Raw genomic sequence first — 15,631 nt, forward strand, 5'->3', positions numbered from 1 at the left:
ACTCCAAATACGAGTACGAGCTTGATTACACCACACCTGGAAAGAAGGCCCTGGAACTAATTAATCTACAGTCTCCTTCACGACACAAGCCCACCATGGAGAGGAACAGGAGTGAACATGGCCTCCAGGAGGCTGCAACTCCACTCTAAGCCAGGAGACACTGAGGGCTGCCAGGGTGGGAGCTATCGATTTGTCAATACGCGAAACACAACTGGAGAGTCATTTTATCTGCTGAGGTTACCATTTATCCCGGAAGATGCTCTTGGCATTAAAGCATGGCATGAAAGCTTCCCTTAGATGGCAGGATAAGGGAAACGTTAGACACACAGAGAGAGTAACTTGGCACTTGAGATTTATTAATATTTTAAATGTGGAAGGCATACATTCCAGGGCTTACTCATTGCTTCTGGGGAAGGATCCAGGTAAACAAATCCACAACATCGCTAGAAACAAAAACACCACCTTTCCATCCTGTTCCTGCATGGGAAAATGAGGATGAGCTAATTATTCAGATATAAGTAGTATCTTTAGGATAAAAGTATCGAAGGCCTTCGCTATTATATTTGGGGTTTCTCCATCATACCATCCTGGGAGAACAAATTGAAATTATAATTTTATTAATGACACTCGGAAGAGTGGATCAATTTTTCCATGAACTCAGAACTTGGCAATCAAGAGACCATACTGGATCATTTGAGGTCAGGAGTTCAAGACCAGCCTGGCCAACATGATGAAACCACGTCCCTACTAAAAATACAAAAAATTAGCTGGGTATGGTGGCACCCGTCTGCAGTCTCAGCTACTTGGGAGGCTGGAGCAGGAGAATCACTTGAACCCAGAAGGCAGAGGTTGCAGTGAGCCAAGTCACTGCACTCCAGCCTGGGTGACAGAGGGAGACCCCGTCTCAAAAAAAAAAAAAAAAAAAAAGTAAACTTGGGTCAATCTGTTCCCCACCTAGGGCCTTTTCTACTTGGATGAATCTGAAAGAAAAATGAAAATGAAAATCAGAGGTCATTTTATGGGCAGATTCCAGCACCAGGATTCCCTGTGATTTGTTCAAAGAAACCTGCTCCTTTCCGTGTGTCCCTTACAAAGAGGGGTCTTCCTGCTTGGACCCCCTACACTAGTCAATCCAGGTGACACGAACAGAAGTCATTTAAGGCTGTGGCTTCAGACTCCACCAGTTTCTTCAGTCTCCTGATGAGCACTGAAGAGAAGAGTCATGAGAACTGAAAAAAGAGCGAAAGAAAAATCCATCAAAACTTCATTTAGCCAAAGGAGCAAAAACTCAGGCACAAAACCGGTCAGTTAAATAATCAGTTTGCCTTGCCTTTTTTTTGTTGTTGTTAGTTTGTTTTTAACTGATTTTTTAAAATCTGTCTTTAACAGAACCATTAGATTCTGGCCAGGAGTGGTGGCTTACACCTGTAATCCTAGCACTTTAGGAGGCCAAGGCAGATGGATCTCTTGAGCCTAGGAGTTCGAGACCAGCCTAAACAAAATGGTGAAACCTCATCTCTGCAATAAAGATACATGCACAAGTTATGTTCATTGCAGCACTATCCACAATAGCAAAGATATGGAATCAACCCAAATGCTCATCAACGATAGACTGGATAAAGAAAATGTGGTACATATACACCATGGAATACTATGCAGCCATACAAAGGAATGAGATCATGTCCTTTGCAAGGACATGGGTGGAGCTGGAAGCCATTATCCTCAGCAAACTAACACAGAAACAGAAAACCGAACACCACACATTTTTACTTATGAGTGGGAGTTGAACAATGAGAACACATGGACACAGGGAGGGGAACAACACACACTGGGGCCTGTTGGGGGGAGCTGGGGGAGGGAGAGCATCAGGATAAATAGCTAATGCATGCAGGGCTTAATACCTAGGTGATGGGTTGATAGGTGCAGCAAAGCACCATGGCACACATTTACCTACGTAACAAACCTGCACAACCTGCACATGTATCCTGGAACTTAAAATTAAACTAAATTTTAAAACAATACAAAAAGTAACTGGACATGGTGGTACTCACCTGTAGTCCCAGCTACTCAGGAGGCTGAGGTGGGAGGATCACCTCGGCCTGGGGAGGTTAAAATTTCAATGAGTCCTGGTCATGCCGTTGCACTCCAGCCTGGGTGACAGCAAGATCCTATTCCTTAAAAAAATAATAGAAAAAGAAAAAAAATTCTTACAGGCTTCCAAAGAAGATCTGCTGCCAGACTGTCAGCTAAAAGCAGGTGCCTTATTAAGGATAATAGGCTAAAGAGAACCTCTAACACTGTATTTCATAATTAGACTTTGCATTCTTTTCATATTATAGCACTTCATGTAAAGGATAAGACCTCAAAATAGTATACTTTCATTGTTCCCCTTTTGGACTTTATGCTATGATTGTCATACACTTTATTTTTACCTAGATTATAAATGCTGGAGTCTATTACCACTTTTATTTAAACAGACAATTATCTTTCAGAGAGAGTTAACTAACAAGAAAAATATCCTCTACATTTCCCCTTATAGTTACAGTGAAGCTCTTCACTTTCTGTCTAGATCCATATATGATGGAAATATGGATCTTGACTTTGCATTTTCCACATACTTCCCAGACAGACTTTATAATTTGGCCTGGAGATTAGGCCTGGGTCACGGAACGCCCAGCTGTTTCTCTGCCCCGAAGCTCTCTCTGAGGGTGCTCCCACCTGCTATAAAGCCCGGGTTGGAAAGACGTCTTCTCAGAAGACTTCTCCAATGCTTTCTGCACCCGTGCTCCCCCTCCAGGCATGGTGCTCCCTCTTGGTATCCGCCCACACTTTGGGTGGGCCTCTGTCATTGCTCTTTTCACTGTCATTGCCACGTAGACACCTGCTTACCCCACTGGGCTGCCAGCTTCTGTGTGCTGGAGCTCACGAGGTAGCCACCTCTAATACCTGGCCCCGAAGGTGTTTATTATTGTTTTGTTATTTATTTATTTATTTTTGAGAGAAGTCTCACTCTGTCACCCAATCTGGGGTACAATGACGTGATCTCAGCTCACTGCAACCTCTGCCTTCCTGGTTCAAGTGATTCTCCTGCCTCAGCCTCCCCAGTAGCTGGGACTAGAGGCACCCACCACAACGTCCAACTAATTTTTGTATTTTTAGTGGAGACAGAGTTTTCCCATGTCGGCCAGTCTGGTCTCGAACTCCTGACGTCAGGTAATCCACCTGCCTAGGCCTTCCCAAGGTGTTGAGATTACAGGCATGAGCCACTGTGCCTGGCCATGAAGAAAGGTATTTTCAGATTTGCTTTCTAAACAGGCTCCAGCAAATCACTCTCCATGGTTACCGCAGGGCATATTTGCCTTTCTTCTTGAAACATCCTTTCCAAGTTTAGGGCATTCTTCTCAAGGAGATGCCAGCACTCACTTTACCAACACTCCTTGCAGCTTGAGTGTGGACCTGTGACCTAGATCCTGTATTCAGGCACCACAAAACTTCACTCTAAGGAGGCAAAGACACAGCCCTGTACAGAGTCTAATCTGGTGGGCTGACGGCAAATACTTCTCACTTCTAGACACAGTGGTGGCAGTCATGCCTTATTCTAGGAACTGCTGCTGTAAGACAAGGATATCTTATCAACATCTCAGTAGCAAGAATTGATTGAACTTCTTTTTTTTTTTAATTTTTTATTTCCATAAGTTTTGGGGGAACAGGTGGTATTTGGTTACATGAATAAGTTCTTTAGTGGTGATTTGTAAGATTTTTTGCTGCACCCATCACCCAAGCAGTGCACACTGAACCCAATTTGTAGTCTTTTATCCCTCACCCCCCACCACACCCTTTCCCCAAGTCCCTAAAGTCCATTGCATGGTTCTTATGCCTTTGCATCTTCACAGCTTAGCTCTCACTTGTAAGTGAGAACATATGATTTTTGGTTTTCCTTTCCTGAGTTACTTCACTTAGAATAATAGTCTCCAGTTCCAGCCAGGTTGTGAATGCTGTTAATTCATACCTTTTTATGGCTGAGTAATATTCCACTATATACATATATGCCACAATTTCTTTATCCCCTCATTGATTGATGGGCATTTGGGCTGGCTCCATATTTTTGCAATTGTGAATTGTGGTGCCATAAACATGCGTGTGCAAGTATCTTTTTTAAATGGACAACGAATCATTTTTATTTACATATTCAACATAAAAATTATTATTTTTTATTTATTTAAATTTTTTAAGGATCAGGAAAAATAACTAATGGGTGCTAGGCTTAGTACCTGGAGGTGTTTGTTATCAGGTAAATGGATTAAGCTGCTTGGTGTGAACACAAGGGAAAAAGCCCAGGCCTATGAGAGAAAAAGCATTAGGGGACCTTTCCAGTGTTATCACAGGTGGGCCCAGCTGATGGTGGGAATGTGTGGGAAGCCAGGAGACTCCAGCCAGGGCAGCTGGGAGGGGCACTGCACTGTAGACCCAGGAAATTGGAGACAGGTCTTGGTTAATTTAGAAAGTTTATTTTGCCAAGGTTGAGGTCGTGCGCCCGTGTATTGATGTTAATGCTTGAGAGGTAGAGTGAGGCCTGTGCAACCCCACTTTGCTTTATGGCCTGAACTAGTCTTTCAGGTTAAATTTTAAGAGCCCTGGCTGAGGAGGAAGTCCATTTAGATGGTTGGGAGGGCCTTAGAATTTCATTTTTGGTTTACACCACAGATACGTCTAGGCCATCTCATAGGATCCTGCAGCGGGTTCACCTTGGGTCTAGGACTGATTCAGACTTTCCCAGGAGTCTCCTCACTAGCTCCAATGCTACCACTCCCCAGGGCCCTCTTCATAAGGACCTGGGTATGCAGAGGGAGCTATAAATCAGCTCCAAGACAGAGAGGAAGAATGAATGGCAATCAAGGAAGGCTTCCGGGAGGAGAGGCAGAGCTTGTGGGCACCGTGTTCCCAAGGCACACACCTAGAAAGCACATATACCTATAGAGTGTGCACCCACCTCTCCAGCGGGCCCTCTCCAGGGCAAATGCACCTCCCTTGTCTCCCGTGTCTGACACTTACCAGGTGCCCTATAAACATACAATAGCAGTGGCAAACAGCAGCTTGAAAACCCAATCTAGCCTGACTGTGCACTCCCTCTGGTAATCCAGTGCCTTTATCAATTACCTTTGACTGCCTCAAGATCAGGCAGCCCCTCTCCAGTCCCCCAGAGTCCTTGCCACTCCCTCGTCTTGCTTATTTATTCACATTACATGAATAGCCCTGCCAGGCATTTAGATTCACCACCCTTGGAATAAGCTAAGGAAAGCAAAAATGGGATTCTGATAAAAAGAAATGAATATAAGGGCCATGCAGATAGCAGGAAAGCAAGAGTAAAAGGATGGATATAGGGGCCCTGCCCAGTGTGTTAGTGAATAATGAGAAGTCAGCCACTGCTGCTATGCAGAAAGAAGGTACTGAAGCAGGAGGGGAGAGCCTGATTATAAACAGAGGCAGAAAGGGAGATGCACTCTGCAGCTAGAACCCTGGAAATCGAACCTTGACCCAGTGTTCCCCAAAACCATCATTCTCACTTCACCTTGGCAATTTTTGCCATATCTGCATACCATCTGTTCAAAATTTACTTTTTAAAATGTTTGCCTAACTTAAAAAAATTAAACCTCATCCTAAACAATGTTCAACATCAAATTCATGAGTTTTATGTACTAGTTTTGTTTCTTCTAATAAACATTAAAATAAAAACATTACCAAGAAAAGTCTCTGATACTATTTAAAATTATTTAACCACTGTTCCAGGCCCCCAGGTTCCACATTGAGAATCATTTCTTAGTGTTTCTTTTGTCTAAAAGCAAGATTGAGACAAAACCTTCCACTTGAATGTAGCCACTATTTTTTTTTTTTTTTTTGGCAAACAAATCAGCATTAGCGAATCAGGATGCCTTTTCATAGCTTTTCAGGTTTGGGACTTTATTAGAATAAGTCTCATAAATCTAACAGAATCAGTCTATTCCATTAGAATAATAGGGTCCCCTTTGACATTTCATCTCAAAATCCCAATGAGTCTCCAACTGTGTTTGTCTTTCTCAATCTATTCCCTCATCTGCCTTCAATGTCTTCTAACCACACTGACCCGGACACCACGAGTGGGGTGGGCCAGTGTCACCGGAGGATCAACCTGTCAACAACTGAACTTGTTCTGAGTTGACTCTGGGTCCAGACTGCTGCATTCAAAATCCCAGCTCACACCTAACACCTGTGTGTTCACAAGCACATTGCTGACCTTCTTTGTGCCTCAGTTTTGTTATCTGTAAAATGGGGATAAAAACACTGCCCATCTGATAGAGTCATTGGTGAAATTGACAAGTTAGTGCATGGAAACGCTTTGCTATGTTGTGTATGTGTCTCCCAACGTTCATGGGTTGGGAACTCTATCCCCAAGGCAACAGTGTTGAGAGGTAGAACATTTAAGAAGTAATTAGGTCACTTCTTAATGGATTAATGGCCTGACTCGTGGGAGTAGGTTAGTTATTGAAGGAGAGGGTTTCTGATAAGAGGATGAGTATGGTCCCCTTCCTTTCTCTCTCAGCCTCCCACTTTCTGCCATGGGATGACACAGCAAGAAGGCTCTCAAAAGATGCTGGCACCTTGATATTGGACATCCCAGCCTCCAGAAACATGAGAAATAAATGTCTTTCCTTTATAAATTATCCAGACTGTAGTATTCGATTATGGCAACACAAAACAGGCGAAGACACACCTAGAACAGTACCTGGCACTCAGTATGTGTGAGCTATAATTTTTATTATTATTACATCCCACTAAATAGATATTTTCCCCACACATCCCTTTCTTCAAAGATCTTAAGTTCAACTACTGCCTTCCTTCATTCTCATCCAATTCCACTATCTCTTCCTGGGCGGAGGCCATTGGATTCACTCCCTTTTCTACCCCTACTGTCACTCCTGTAGCAATCTCTACTCAATGCATTCCCAGCTCACAGTACCAGCTTTTTTTTTTTTTTTTTTTTGAGACAGAGTCTCACTCTGTCGTCCAGGCTGGAGTGCAGTGGCGTGATCTCGGCTCACTGCAACCTCTGCTCCCCCAAGGGTTCAAGCAATTCTCCCTGCCTCAGCCTCCTGAGTAGCTGGGAGTACAGGTACCCACTACGCCTGGCTGATTTTTGTATTTTTTAGTAGAGACTGAGTTTCGCCATGTTGACCAGTCTGGTCTTGAACCCCTGACCTCAGGTGATCAGCCTGCCTTGACCTCCCAAAGTGCTGAGATTATAGGCATGAGCCACCGCGCTCGGCCTGTACCAGCTTTTGACAAATTGCATCCTCCTGGACCTCCCTCCCGTCAATCCAGCTTGATCTGCTGTGGAACATCTAACATTTCTCTGTATCCTGGCTGCTCAAGAACAGTTTTCTCACAGGCTTCCAAGTCCTGCCATATTTGGCCTCAAGCAATCCTATTGACTGGATCCCCCAATGTCTCCACACACAGTGTTCCTGGGTCATATCTTCCCACCCTAGCTGGGTGTTCCGAGACCACCTGGGTGCATTCCCAGAGAGAGACCCTACCTGTCCTATTCACATTTCACAACTTTAACCCAGTTAATGCCCTGCCTTTACTTGGGGGCCTTCTCTGATCACCTCCTTCAGAGTTATATGGTTGAGTGCCCTGTTTAAGTCACAGATGTTCTCATGGCTGTCCATAGGGCCCAGGGAGTTGTCATGAAGATAGGACTCACTTATACCCTATCCCCTGTGGTCTGAGGGGTGGGCAAATGACCCAGCTAAACCACTCACAGTTAGTCCTTTGGAAGGCTGTACTGATTGGTCCAAGTGGGTCAGCTGAGCCAATCAATCAGAGTGCTTCTGGAGAACACAGTGATTGGTCCAAGGAATCAGCTGAGCCAGTCAAAGTTATTCCTAAGGAATTTCTGACTGGAGCTGGTGGGAAAAGCTTCTTTCCTCTGGGAAGGCAAGCTCAGAAGACCTGGTATGAGGTGTCAGCCTTGTAGAGAAGCTAATGCTGAGAGAAGTGAGTCAGGGAGGTAAAGACAGAAAGTCCTGAGAGTATTGAGTCTCAGACTCCATATTCCCTGCCCCGTCTGTGGTTTAACATGAAAACAAGCCCAGAATCCTGACAGTGAATAAACACCCTGCCTTTTTGTTAAAGCTGTCCAGAATTGGTTTATATTTCTGGAAAGTAAAGAAACTGTAATAGGCTGTGCTTCCCAGGCTAGCCTTTGTTATGTGTGTATATTTTTTAATTTAGTTGTTCACATGATTGAGTCATCCCTATCTATATGAGAGAGAGGAACACATCTCATGCTTCCTTCATTTCTCTCCCTACACTTGGCACTATCTTGGACACAAAATAGATGCTCACTAAATACATAGGCCCACAGAGGATGCTAGAATTGGCTGGTAGGCCCAGCTGCAAACAGGAAAATTCTGAATCACCTAGAGTCAGCCTACAAGAGCGCCCATCACAAATGTGCAGGAATCGAGTCACAGAGAATTATGGTTTTCTCAGTAAAGGTTGCTTAAAACAAAAGCCCATTCATCTGCCTGCAGAAGACATTTAATCAATTTACATGAGGGATTTCAAAATTAGTCAGACTGTAATGAACTATGAAATACTGATTAATGCATTTTTGCAATGTTTGATTAGAAACTTAACATGTATGCGAGCACATCTTTACCATTACAGCATTTCTATGTTACTAGTTGGTTCTTAACCATTGGCAGAATAGATATTCTGAATTATAGAACCAAAGTGTATTTGTGGTGAACAATATGTATACAGTTTTCCTGCTAGAAAGTGCTTCTTGATGTTCAAGAAGTGTCTCAGGTTTGAGGGGGTGAGTGGGAGGAAGTAGTCTGTGGGATGCAGTCACTATGAAGTTGAGTATTAGCTGCTAAATTATTTGAGAGTTCTCCAGAAACCACTAGGGTAAAAAAGGCCAGCCATTACTCCCACCCTAGCCCTCCCCTAACAACAAGACATTCTCTGAAAGAGGAAACAATCCCAATTTTACTAAGGCAGAAGAAGCCAAATTCTTTTGGCCAAAATTTAAATATAGCACCCCAGACAAAAATGTTTGTTAGATTCCTCCTCAGGACAAGCAAATTATTAATTGAAAGGCTTGAAAATCTTCTTGAACCTATAGAGGCCACAGCTTTCACATTCTTTCCTTCTTTCTTTCTTTTCTTTCTTCTCTTTCTTTCTTTCTTTCTTTCTCTCCCTTCCTTCCTTCCTTCCCTAATTTTTTCTATTTTTGGTAGAGACAGGGTTTCGCCATGTTGCCCAGGCTGGTCTTGAACTCCTGGACTCAAGTGATCTGCCTGCCTTGACCTCCCAAAGAGCTGGGATTACAGGAGTGAGCAACCACTCCCAGCCCATGCTTTTAAATTTCTGAGGACACCTCCAGAGATTTTTGTGTCTGTGTATTTCACAGAGTAGGCAAGTTAGTCTCTTTCATATAACTGGAATGCCCTTTCTCCTGGCAAGATCAACAGAACTCCAAACGTCAGGTGATGCTGGAAGTCATAAAAAAGGAAGCATGCTGAATTGCAAAAATCCAATCAACTAGAAGTATGATCTTCTTAAAGTTACTTAAAACAAATCTTATTTGCACACATGCGGAAGACATCTAAAGAGGTGGATTGACATGAAAAAAAAAAGATGTGTTAAAAATTAGCTATTAAAGAATTTGAAGATAGATTCCCACAGCAGGTTTCTAAGAGCACTAATATGTCAAGCCTGGCCCCAGCCGTAAGATTATCTGACAAAGACCAGGCATGGTGGCTCACGCCTGTAATCCCAGCATTTTAGGAGGCCAAGGCAGGCAGATCACTTGAGGTCAGGAGTTCAAAACCAGCCTGGCTAACATGGTGAAACCCCATCTTAACTAAAAATACAAAAATTAGCCAGGCATGGTGGCGCACACCTGTAATCCCAGCTACTTGGGAGACTAAGGCAGGAGAATTGCTTGAACCCGGGAGGTGGAGGTTGCAGTGAGCTGAGATCGCCCCACTGCTCTCCAGCCTGGGCGACAGAACTGGACTCTGTCTCAAAAAAAAAAAAAAAAAAAAGATTACCTGAAAAACACTGTTTCAAAAGGTGCTCCTGTGGAAATCCCATCACCATAGAGTGTGCTAACTCCAGAACAGCAATATACAAATTTGTTCACATAGAGAAGAAGAGGTCACATGTGTGAGTGCATGCGTGGATACACACAGAGAAACATACATCATGATACTCACAAGTGCAGACAATTATCTCACATTTAGATTTTAAGCCTCCCTTAGAATTTTAAAAATCATTATTTTGCAGGATCGCCATTATTCTGATTCATTAGCAAGGCATACTTATGAAGGTCTTAAAATAACCAGGATGCTGGACATGTGAAAACATGCTTCTTGCTGTCATGACAACTAAATAACAACAATAATGCTCACATCCGAATGACTACAGGGAACAAAGTTATTGTGCCCGAATATAGATAAGTTAATTATGGAATCATCAAAAGAACAGCAGCTCTGTCAATGCAAAGATGATTCTAAAATAATCAATAACAACAATCTTGTTTGGTAATTGGCTATTTGTTTCCAATATGGGCTCTACCTTTGGTCTGCGTGGAAATGCAGCAGGCTCTTTAGCCAGCAGAAGAGAAAAAAAAATGGGAAAATCTTTCAGTTTAGGGTTGGTGGTTGTCAGTAGCAACAAATAATGGAAAATTGCCATCTGGCTTCTTTGTTTAAATGAGATTTGAATAATCAATTTAATAATGGATAGAGCACTTGCTTACAGAAGTAATCCATTGTCATTGCTCAGAAAAAATAAAAACTTTGTCACCAGAGACAAAGCTCTGTGGTGTGACTATAGGTAAAGCAAATAAACATCTACGTACATGCCACAATTTTTATTTTCACTGCTGACTTTACATAAACTAGAGGATAACTCTTCCTTCTCTATGCTTAGCTTTTCACATTCTGTGTTTAATAATCAGGACGAAATCTACAGAGCAGTTGGCTTGCTACAGGCATTCAACTCTACTGATGGTTAGTGGAGAAAGAGACACACAAATGGTAGATTTTTTTAGCACATTTTCCCCCATCATCATGTGACATATCGTGGAACAGGCCTGATTTCAGCAGAGCAGAGGAAATAAAAATGCATCTGGCTATGGGGTGTGTGTGAGTGTGAGAATGTGTGTGTGTTTCCTTTACACAGCTGCACCAGAGGAAAAATGCTATGCAGAAAGGAAGAACAGGGTGACACCAGGGATCATGATGACTCATTCATTTACATGATAAAAATGAAGATAGCAGGAAAGGTGTTCCTAACCCGAGCAGAAGCAGGAGTGATGACATCCAAATATGGGACTTGTGTCATGTCGTTTTGTGTGTGTGTTTGTGTGTGTGTGTTTAATGAAACATGCGTGTGTAGTATCCCACTGGCCTCAAAAGACCCCCGAATCTTCAACTAAAAAATTTACTGGTAGGGCGCAGTGGCTCATGCCTGTAATACCAGCACTTTGGGAGGCCAAGGTGGGTGGCTCACCTGAGGTCAGGAGTTTGAGACTAGCCTGGCCAACATCATGAAACCCCCATCTCTATTAAAAACCCAAAAATTAGCCAGGCGTGGTGGCAGGCACCTGTAATCCCAGCTACTCAGGAGGCTGAGGCGGGAGAATTGCTTGAACCGGGGAGGCAGAGGTTGCATTGTGCTGAGACTGTACCAGTGCATTACAGCCTGGGCCACAGAGTGAGATCATTTTCAAGAAAAAAAAAAAAAAAAAAAATTCCCTGAGATTTGAAGGAGAAAAAGGGATGAAATCCAGGCCCCGCCGCATTTTGGAAAGTGGCATTCAGGATTCAAATAGCACCATCTGGGCTCTACGGATCTACAGGACTGGAAGGCGGGGACTTCTCCTGGCCTCCACTGCTTGAGGACTAGAGGGTATTAAGGAGGATCATCTTGCTGAATCTGGCCTTAGGCTGCTGTTTCCCCAGAACTCCCGATCCACTCGGGGCACATTCCCTTTCACCCGGCACTGGTTTTCTCCTCGGCCTGTGTCACTAAGAGATTCCTCCTGTGAGGTTTCAGGTTGTTTGCCTCTTCACTGACTGAAGGCTCATTACTGTTCACCTCCGCCCCTCTCCCAACCCAATCCACTTCTTATTTACTCTCCCAGGACATCCAATGACCAGGTCCCTCCCCGGGTCACAGTTTCATTAACCCCCTTCCTTCAACAGGGAAGTTATATCTGGTTGACTCTCATCCCAGAGACTCCCTCTGGGACCCAACTTGGCCCCAGGGTTACCAGCACTTCCTTGACACCAAGGCACCCTGCCACATCACCTCGTCCAGTCCTGCCTTGGGCCGCAGAGCCTTTTATAAAGTCTTAGATAATTTCTCAAGTCCTCTCCATATCTAGGGGACAACTCCATTCTGGCCCCTCTTCCAGCTGGGTCTTGTGAATTCCCTAGGCAGAGCCTCACAGAGACTGTGCATATTTTCCCTGTGCTTCCCAAGACCCCCACCCTAATTCCTGGAAAAGGCAAAGCCAGGAGGCTTAACCTCTTTCACTTTTCCCCAATTATCTGAGCCATCACCTGTCACCCATACTCTATATAGGGGTATCTTCTTGACAGGATTTTCACTGCAACATGGAAGGAAGACTTGGGAAAATTGCAAACAAATGGTTATGTGCTCATCATTGCCAACACATTCAGTCCAAACAGAAGCTCCTGCGCTAAAAAAAAAAAAAGAGGTGTTCTCCACCTTGCCAGCCTAATCCTGTCCTCTCTCATTTCTCCAGAACTCTAAAGGTCCCCCTTGCCCCAGCAGCTTCAATCTCCTCCTTCCTACTTGTTCCTTCTCCTGTAACCTGGCTTGCCCAGATCACCTTGTCTTCAAAAGAAAAAAAAATCCCTGGCCTCAGTATCCTCAGTGTCAAGCAGGCCACTGAATACTCAGATCAGGAGTCCAAGAAAGACATCCGTGGTTCCTATGCCCTCCATGGTTCAGCAAAGGACATCATTTCACTCTTTTTGTGGCTGCATAATATTCCATAGGATCACTTCCATTTCTATTCTTGTTTCAAAATCCTGAAAGCTCAGAGGGCAGGTTCATTCATGTGCTAAGGTTGCCACAACAAAATACCACAGATGGAGGCAGCGGCTTACACAGCAGAAATTTATTTCTCAGAGTTCTAGAGGCTGGAAGTCCAAGGTCAACGTGTCAGCAAATTTGGTTTCTTCTGAGGCCTCTCTCCATGGCTTGTGGATGGCCATTTTCTCATGGTGTCCTCTGCTCTGTGGCTTTCCCTCAGTGCTTTTGGGTCTTTGGTGTCTCTGTGTGTGACCAACTTTCCTCTTCCTAGAAGGACACCAGTCAGATTGGATTAGAGCCCCACTCTAAGGGCTTTATTTTAATTTACTCATCTTTTAAGAGGCCCTATCTCCAAATACAACTGCATTCTCAAGTACTGGGGGTTAGAGGTGAATTTGGGGTGGAGGGTACAGTTCAGCCCAGAACACCACGTGAGAATGTCCAAGGGTATGCATTAAGAGAGGAATGCAGAGAAGAAGGTCACATTCCTGGGGGGCCGGGGTTGTCAGGGTCAGGAAAGAAAAAGGAGAGAGTGTGTCCTAAAGGAAAAGATCAGGGTTTGGAGCAGGACAGGCTGATCCACAGAGATGAGGACTACAGGATGGGCTGAGGAGTGACAGCAGAGAAGAAATGCTGAGACCCAGCCATCTCCCCTCCCTTGTGCCTCTGCGAAAGGGAGTGAAGCAATACTGGACACAGGCTGGATTCCTGTGGTCTGAGCAGCAAACAGGAGAGAGAAAAGCAGAGGCCAGAGGCACATGGAAGGGTGATAAGCTGAGTGAAAGATAAGAGAGGCCAGGCCAGCACAGTGGCTCACAGCTATAACCCCAGCACTTCGAGGAGGCTGAAAAGGGAAGATCCTTTAAAGCCAGAAGCTCGAGACCAGCCTGGGCAACATGACAAGACCCTGTCTCTATGAAAATTTTAAAATGTAGCCAGGCATGGTGATCTGCAGTCCAGGCTACCCAGAAGGCTGAGGCAGGAGGATCCCTTGAGCCCAGGAGTTTGAGGCTGCAGTGAGCCATGATTGTGCCATTGCACTCCAGCCTGGGTGACAGAGCGAGACCCTTTCTCTAGAAAAGTAAATAAATGAGGCTGGGCGCCGTGGCTCATGCCTGTAATCCCGGAACATTGGGAGGCTGAGGCAGACATATCACTTGAGGACAGGAGTTCGGTACGAGCCTGGCCAACATGGTGAAACCCTGTCTCCACTAAAAATACAAAAGTTAGCCAAGCATGGTGGTGCATGCCTGTAATCCCAACTACTCGGATGGCTGAGGAAGGAGGATCACTTGAGCCCAGTAGGTGGAGGTTGTAGTGAGCAGAGATTATGCCACTGCACTCCAGCCCGGACGACAGAGCAAGACTCTGTCTCAAAAAAATAAGAAAAATAAAAATAAATAAACAAATAAAACTAAGAGAGGCCAATGCGGAGGGCCAGGTTGAGGATACTGAGAGTGAAACAGTGAAGGGTAATTGTAGAAGAAACAAAATAAAGAGACAAAACCCGTATTATTTACTCAATGTGTACACACTGTGGCTAAGAATCAAAACCATTAGCATACAAGAAAGCATTTAGAAATTCAAATCAATTTATCATCACTGTCACTGTAATACTGACAATTATTATTTATTTGTTCACCGGAGATCCTATGAACATGTTATAGTTGTCGCTTCATGAAAGGACCAGCTCTGCCTGGATTTCTGCTGTGTAATGGAAGATGGAAAAACTTCAAACATATTTTTATGTCCTCATAATGGATGCAGTTCAAGCCACTGCTCTTACTTAGCTAATGACTTAGAAGGACAGTGGAAATACAAGCAGGTCCCTGCACTTTAAGTGTGGTCATGGCTCTTCTCAAATTCAAACTGGCGTTTCTGTGAACTCTTCCTGGCACATGAGCTCATGGTGCTGCTGGAACACATTTTTGGTGGGCACCCAGGGAACCATTAATCCTAGTCGCCACATTCATGTGTATATTCAGGCTTGGAGCATGTGAACTGGCTTGCTTGGAGTTTGAACCAGGACATCAATTACTAACATGTCTGAGAAATTAATCTTCCATCAGAGGATAATTCCTACAGGCAAAAACACTTTGGCTACTGCATGTAAGGACAATGTTTGTGTTCTCTGTTCACATCAGAAAAGAAACCCCTTATTAAAGGAGGAGGAGGCCTTTGTTAATGGTGCCCATACTTTGTAGACCTTAGGAAACGGGTCCTCTCTGCCCCAAGACCTCCAGCTTATAGAAGCTGCTTATGCAATGGTAGACCCATCCACTCTGCAATAATGAAAAGACAGATAAAGCTTTGCTGGGGGTAAGATAACTCAGATTTGGCTGTTCAAATGAAGACACTGTCAACTTTCAACCCTTGGCTCCCTGAACTTCATTTGGCAATTTCAAATCATCACTTTGTAAACAGGAAAGTCATTCCCTGAGAATAGGGTGATTACCAGCACCTCTCCCCCAAAAAACAAAATGCAGAATTGTGTGGGAAAGAAAGGCATAGC

Source organism: Symphalangus syndactylus, chromosome 13, assembly GCF_028878055.3.
Source record: "Symphalangus syndactylus isolate Jambi chromosome 13, NHGRI_mSymSyn1-v2.1_pri, whole genome shotgun sequence".
Classification (NCBI taxonomy): Eukaryota; Metazoa; Chordata; class Mammalia; order Primates; family Hylobatidae; genus Symphalangus; species Symphalangus syndactylus.